The 8,083-nt window shown below is 36.9% G+C and overlaps 1 long non-coding RNA gene across 1 annotated transcript; it reads left to right on the top strand.

The window, feature by feature from the left end:
• The first annotated feature begins 1,079 nt into the window (after positions 1–1,079).
• On the top strand, positions 1,080–3,197 carry LOC134798554 (uncharacterized). Its single transcript, XR_010145215.1, has 3 exons — positions 1,080–1,195; positions 1,346–1,458; positions 2,844–3,197. It is a non-coding gene; the product is annotated as an uncharacterized LOC134798554 (long non-coding RNA).
• Positions 3,198–8,083: the final 4,886 nt, after the last annotated feature.

The raw sequence follows: 8,083 nt of genomic DNA, 5'->3' as shown, positions 1-8,083 counted from the left end.
TTCATCATCATCAACATACCTATTACATAAGTAGGACGTGATTTTGAGGATGAATTGGTATTTTTTTATGACATTTTATCGAAAAAGGTATTTGAACATTGTCGCGTTACGTGCTCTGTCAATAGCTTGATAGAGCACGCAACTGAGTAGCAGGTAGGGTCGAAGGTGAATATGAGTGTGGAGCAATAAAAGTAGGAACTCAGGAGTAGGTTTTGTTTATTTTCCAGGTAGTAAGGTCAATATGGCACTTCGAGTTACTTAAAAGTCCAATAAGCAGCACGAGATAACAGTAGGTACGTAGCGTTGTAAGGGCGCGCACAGGCGCGCGTCGTCAGCAAGGGCGTGCTCCGGGGTGAGGCGCCTGGAGGGGCGCGTTCACGCGCTCAGGCGCGAAGCGTCTAGGAGGACGCATAGGCGCGCAGTGTCTAGGAGGGCGTGCTCAGGCGCGCGGCGTCTGGGAGGGCGCGCTTAAGCGCGCGGCGTCTGCGAGGGCGTGCTTAGGCGCGCGGCGTCTGGGAGGGCGTGCTTAGGCGCGCGGCGTCTAGGAGGGCGTGCTTAGGCGCGCTCAGGCACGCAACGTTCGGTGGCGCGCTCAGGCACGCGACGTCTGGGAGGGCGCGCTCAAGCACGCGACGTCTGGGAGGGTGCGCTCAGGCACGCCGCGTCTAGGAGGGTGGCGCGCTCAGGCACGCGACGAGTGGCACCAAATCAGGGGGGCCTTGCGATTTGCGAAAGGGCGCACGGAGACCGTATTTGGTAGTTGTTTAATACGCCAGGAGAAAGAGGGTTTCTTCAAGGTGCGGGGCCTGCCTTGGCCCCGCACGGACCCTTAATTTAGAATAATGCTCCGTTAGAGAGCTGGCGATGAACTGGAGTCAGAATGACAGTTGTACTGCTTTTATAGGAGAACTTAAGAACTAGAATTACATAATTTGAAATTTAAAATTAGTTGAGTACCAGTTATTATTTGTACCGAAATTTAAATTAGAAATAGAAATTAGAAATAACCTTTGCCGAAAATATACATACCAAGCCTAAGCCTTTTTAGTGGTGAAATCCGAACAGTCGAAGAGTGATTGACGGGTTACGTCAATCATCTTGTAAAGTGCAAACAATGAAAGAATCCCGGAATATACAGCATTAAAATTAATAAAATTCTCCTAAAATTACATAAAATAATTGGAAAAACCTAAAGGTATGTATTGAGGTGGCTTAGGGCCGCATTGCATATGGAAAGTCATAGAAATAATAGCCCAAAGTAAGCCAGGCAGAAGTCCCAGTCTTCCCATGTATCCCGAGGGTTGATGAGGAATTTAAGAGTCTTATTAATGTCTGTAAATTTCAGATATAGTTCAAGGAGTACCGTAATTCGATCAGATTGATTGCTAGCCAGAATAACCATGGTGGAATTCGGAAAACTAAGTTTCCGAACAGGAATACGAAAGGAGGTAACCCAAGGTAAATGTTACAACATATATAATAAATAAATAAATAAATAAATAAATAAATATTAGGGGACATCTTACACAGATCAAACCTAGCCCCAAACTAAGCAACGCTTGTACTATGGGTACTAGGCGACGATATACATACTTGTATAGATAAATACATACTTATATACATAGAAAACAACCATGACTCAGGAACAAATATTAGTGTTCATCACACAAATAAATGCCCTTACTGGGATTCGAACCCAGGACCATCGGCTTAGCAGACAGGGTCACTATCCACTAGACCAGACCGGTCGTCGAATAATCAAATTATCCTGTCACTTTTATTTACCATTCTTTATTTGTTTAATTGGCACTTACAAAAAAAAACATTGTTCGACACAAAATATTTACTTGTAATCGATTGGTAGAAATTCATTACCTTTGTACATAATTTATTTAAGGGGTTAGTTCATGGGGTGCTAATGGTCTTCCCCATCGATACCGGAAGATCACGTTAAACCCCTCGATAGGTACTTTATCGAAATATAAATATTGACTTAGGTACTGTTGTTTTACATGCATAAATTATGTTTTTATACAATCATATAATGAAGCTCGCTTTGCTCGCTTCATAAATAAACTCACACTTTTATTGCCTTTAGTTTATAGCAGTAACTTTTAGTGTAAAAATACGAGGAGAATTGTGTAAAAAAATAGTTGTCACTAACTATACTTACGACTTAAACTAAAACGAAAGTGGAACGACATAATTTTGCTCAATGTAATTGTACTACCTATTGTAATATAATTGTAAGTAAGTATATAACATGTTTATTTAGTTCGCAAACGAAAAATATTTTTTATTGATACTACCTCCTGCATACCTGCCTTACAAGGTTTACATACACGATGAAATTTAATCGGTGATCAGGAGTTAAAAATATGAATTACCAAACTAAATACGCCAGATCTTATGCAATTTACTTCTACCACCTTCTACCAATTTACCATCTAACTATCTACAGTAACTGTAAGTTAATGATATCGTTAAAATTGGTAAGTGATAACCACTGGATACATGGACACCCTAATTTTATTGAAGGAAAGGTGTACGTCAAGTGCCATCGCTTTGGCGGGGAATTTTTTAACAATTTGACAATGACATATTGACAGCTTATTTCTCATATGGCTTTAGTTTTTTGTATGGCTGTTACTTTGGAAAGGTAAGGTGATAATGTCAATGAAGATTTAATATCAATTGAAAAATTAGGTACGATAAAAAATAACTAACTGTTAGTGCCACATACATGTGATCGTCATCGATAGCTAACTGAATTAGAAAATTTTATTCCTGATCACCGATTAAATTTCACCCTGTATGATCCTTCGTTTTGTTTGTATTTACAGTTGAACGCAAAATGATCACTCGACTGCCAAGTGGTTAAGCAGAATGAGCTGCAATTTATTTCCCAAAATCACATCTGCTAAAAAAATGGCTTTGCTCCATTTTCATTTGTGGGAGATTTTGTTTTGTTAACAAATAGCTGCCATCAGCGAGACGTGATCACTACATCAAGGAGACACAATTAGGAAATACGACGTAGGCGTCGAATCTGGTTAAGGCCCAGTAGGCTCGTGTTCTTCCCTTACTCTCACTGAGTGTAAGGGCCACCCCACATCTGGCGTCTTTCGGGCGTCGGCGTCGGTCAGCGCTATGGAAAATGACGTCGCTGCGCAGTTGCGTCGACGTTGCGTCGACGTTGCGTCGAGCAGGGCCATAGAGTTGTAGACGCCGACGAGACGCCGACGCTCGAAAGACGCTAGATGTGGGGTGGCCCTAAGGAAGAGCGAGATGAATATGCTCGGGACATCGGATGTCATGTTTTGTGTATTTTAATAATAATAAAATTAATCGCTGAGTTAATTGCATAATAATATTGCTCATTTATAGAAATAAATTACCTATTTTTATTGACCAATGTTCGTGATTTGTTCTAAGTCATGCTAAGCGGTCAGAAATAATTCTCGTTACGGAAATCCTTAAAAATAGCTCTATATTCAAGAGCTGACGTCTTTTCGTTGGTATGATGATATTTTACGTCGCTAAATATGCTTCTGGATTGCGTTACCCATGCGTTACCTTTTTTTTTGTGATTAGGATTTTAAGTATCTATTCTTACCTTACCTACCTTACCTTTACCTTAATATACATAGTCCTGTAATTAGTTTATATATATAGCTTCAGAATACCATAGGTAGTTTAAAAAATACACCAATTTTAAGTTTTTCATATAAAACTTGCTTTTGCTCTATTTCGTTTGTTTTATAAACTGGAGCTAGGTATAACCTAATTACAGGTCTATATATACCTCATCTCATTATATGTGCAAAGTTTCATTACAATCCAACACGTAGTTTTAAAATGAGAACGAAACTCCGTTTGTATGGGAAGGTGAAATTCGGCCGAGCTTACTGGGGATTCTTAAGAGGAAACGGGACGATCCAAACAAACGTACAAACAAACCCATACAAACAAACTCCATACAAACAAACCCATACAAACAAACTCCATACAAACAAACTCCATACAAACGTAGTACTCATTTTCCTCCCTGGATATTAAAATGATTGAAAATATTTTTACACAATTTGATGCATTTAAATCATAGCAAAGAGAATAGACAGTAAAGAGGGGTCCTAACATAGTAAATTTTGTAGTCACAGTAAATTTACTGCCATCTATCGACACACGACTAAAACTCAAAATGAAAACGTATAAAATTATCATCAAAAAAATCATAAAAATGTATATGTATGTGTATGTAAATGTATATGTAAATGTATGTGATATCAAAAAAATGTATATATATGGATAAATGATTTTATTATTTTTATATCATGTTGACCCATGTTCATTCACTGATATCTATGTGTCACGCCATCTAGCCGAGCGTAGGCTAAAGGTGTGTGCGCCATCTATCCGAGAATGACATTTTCTTGATTTCCGAGGCACGTTTTCCTGTTTTTCGCTCCTAACTCTTATAATAATAATAAAAAAATATATAAAAAAACAAAAGGCCCGACCGAAACCATAGCTATTCATGATTAAATTAGGTACATCTAATTGTGTAAAAATATTTTCAATTTTTAATATCCAGAGAGGAAAATTTTAATGGGGAATACGTTTGTATGGAAAACCGGTTTCGAGGCGGCTGTCCCCTTTCGTCTTAAGGGTGTTGGTGTTAGTGATCCAAAAGACTCGATCCCTGTGAGCTCTTTTTTAGGGCTCGCCTCATCTCTTGACGCCTAAAAGGCGTATTTTACTAAAGGCTCAAGTCTTTTGGATCACTAGTGTTCCTGTTTAGATATTTAAAATGAAACAAATTATGCCATCATAAAAACCATCGATGTATTTACATTTTATACATATTTACATGAAATCATTCCAATTTGCCGTTTAAATGTATATACAACCGCTCGATATATCCACTAAACAACAATTTCAACGAACGAAATTATTTTAAGATATGTTAAAGTTAAACTCTAGAATGAAACATGACCTAACACAATAATAATATAGAAGACAACATTAATAGACATAAAACTTTGGTTACATTTTTTTTTAAAGTACCTTGCTCGCGTTATATGAATTATTTTAGGAGAACATGCCCCGTAGACAACATGCCAATCGATAACGCTACGTAGCGAACGAAACGCTACTGTCACGGTCACACTAATATGGAAGAGTGATAGAGAGACACAAAGCGATTCGATGGCGAAGCGCAAGCGATTGTCACCTTGGCTAAGCCGCCAGGTAATGCACACACAAATGAAGACAAATCGTGCTATTAAACAGTCTAAAAAAATAAGACACATTTTATTGTAGTATAAAAATGTACTGATGGAAATAGGTAGGTGAAGGTATCTCTTGTTCATAAAAAAACTGAGTCAAAATAGCAACGAGCGAAGGATAGGTCCCTTAGAAAACACAATAAATCAGTGGTCCGATTTGTAGTAGGTACCTATAGGTATACCTACCTATGTAGGTACATAGACGAAGATAAATAATTTTAATATTACATAAGTCAACAGTTTTCACTAGATCGTAGGTAAATAATGTGTGTTTTAGTAGAAGTATAGTTAAATTATCGAGAAGATGGAATTGCATTTGTAGTGGTTGAAAATAGAAAATTCAAATATAGAATGACTGTAAACAAACAATACTACTACATATGCAATTCCACGCTCTCGATGATTCAACTATAATAAGTTGAAATTTAATTTGAGGTACTGTACTGCTACTTAGTAATGTCATGTATTGTTAAATATATTACGAGAAAATGTTAAACAACCACAATCATTGAAAAAAAAAACTCTTGTTTTAGGTACAAAATAGAGACAAAGTGTATCCATGGTTATTTTGTAATTAAAAGCAATGAAAACGGGTAACTTTTACTGTAAATTCCATACTAACTCGATGCTCTCGAGTGTATTACATCGTTTCAATTTAGTTACCTATTTGAATGTTATTATAATAATTAAATCCACTTTCACAAATATACATGAAACACATTAACTTTTTAAGCATTTTTAGTGTGTTGACATGCAGAGTCATATTTTCAGTAAGTACCTAAGTGCGAATTTTATTCTCAACGTAATCGACGTATACATAATTTAGTCGGCTGAACTAAACCGGTCCATGAGGCTTAAAATAATCAAGCACATTTTAATAAAACGTGGAGTGGCCGAGATAAACATATGCACCCATTTACATACAAATGTCTACAGCAATTAACTCTGAATATTAAATGACGTAATTGAATACTCGAAGCGTGTAAATAATTCATATAATATGTGCAGACATAGCTAGTATGCAGATACTAGCTCTCTCATATAATGAAAATCTACACACCAATACATAGGTTTGATAAATAATAACTTTGCGATGTATGTAAGTAATAAAAAAAAGTAGTTGGCAACATTATTTGGTTTATTTTATTGGAAACCACTGGAACTATATATTATGGATCATAAATGTAATAAGTTATTATTATTTTTTATCAATATCATATAACCGTACCTACATAACGACTGTGGTTTAATCTTTTGAACCGATCGCTTTGTACGGTATAAAATTCTCAAATTCAAATTTTACAAATAGCCCCAGTGTTCTCAAAAAACTCCCTGCAGTGATACCTAAAGAATTATAAAAATTGAAACTCTGGAAATTCTAGTAGACAATATCATTATAATCTTTTACATAATACTTTTTATACTCTTTGGAACCTGGATAAAAAAATGTCAGCAGATGTCTGGAACATCAACCAAAAGTGGATTTATTATGATAATAGGTAATAAATACCTAGATATAGTCGTAGATAATTGCCCTCAAAATTTAGACTTGTACAACCAGATTTGACATGGCCTAAATGTTATAACAGTATACATAATTCTGAACTGTTATGGATTAGGTACCGTTGCGTGGATCTAAGACAATTTTAAATATAAACTAAATAATAAAGAGAAACGAAAATAAATTAAACTAATAACTATAAAAATACTAAATTAAAAAATGATAACTTTTAAAAGGATGGTAGATTACCGCAATTTTTAGAAACAGGTATTTATTAGTGTCCGACCGAAACATGTTTTTTTGCCGAAACCGAAACCGAAACCGAATGTTCGGCTTTGGCTCTAGTTTCGGCCGAAACCGAAACCGAAACTTTTTAGACTTGTTAAAATCGTTGAAAAAATGTCATAAAACCGCTTTTACACACATATTATGGGGCTGTCAACACCCAATATCCTTGAAATTGATGTTACTTAAGCAGTTTTTTAAGAAAATTACTAGAGTTAGACCAAGATAAATCTGCAACGATTTTGATAACACATGCAGTGCAAGTGTTACTTTAAACGTCAAAACTTCTATGAAATTATGACGTATAAATAACATTTGCACTAGTAGCACTGCGTATGCTATCAAAATCATTGCAGAATTTTCTTCGTCTAACTCTATTCATTCACCAGTCAAGCTAACATGTAGATACAGGGTCAACCAAAAAACCAACCAAAAACGCGAGCGCAGCGAGCTCGAAATTTTTTGTTAACAATATCGCAAGGCCGGGTACCGATCTATACCTGAGCCTAATAGTCCGAAGTGCCCCAGTGAGGCGAACTTTCATGCGAAGTCAAAGCCGTGCTTCAGGCTTCAGGATAAGTAGTTAAGCGCAGACTCCAACCAATGTACATTGTATTAAAAAGCGAGACCGCAGGCCGAGCATGGCGCAGCGAGGCCAAAGGCTAAGCTGAAGTAGAGCAATGGTAAATTGAGGTAAAAAGTGAGGCTACGGTCGAGCATTCGTATGAAAAACTGTACTGGGGACACTTAAGGGTTTTTTCTTCGTTTTAATCAACAATCAGCTGTTGAGCTTCGCAAAATATTAACTATTGAGAAAATCAACTTTGCGGCCCTAGTTGAGCGTAGCCTTTAGCCTCGCTTAAAATTTGCCAATAGAGGTAGATAGAAAAATTACTGAATAAGAGCGAAAAAGACATCGTTCGACTCGGGCCGAGCTGATACTCGGCCAACGGCTACGTGCGACAGTGCTATCTCATTCACTCCGATACAATTGGACAGTGTGCGCGTT

This window comes from Cydia splendana, chromosome 17, assembly GCF_910591565.1.
Source record: "Cydia splendana chromosome 17, ilCydSple1.2, whole genome shotgun sequence".
NCBI lineage: Eukaryota > Metazoa > Arthropoda > Insecta > Lepidoptera > Tortricidae > Cydia > Cydia splendana.
The sequence above is the reverse complement of the archived record's forward strand: the minus strand, read 5'-3'. Positions and strand labels throughout refer to the sequence as shown.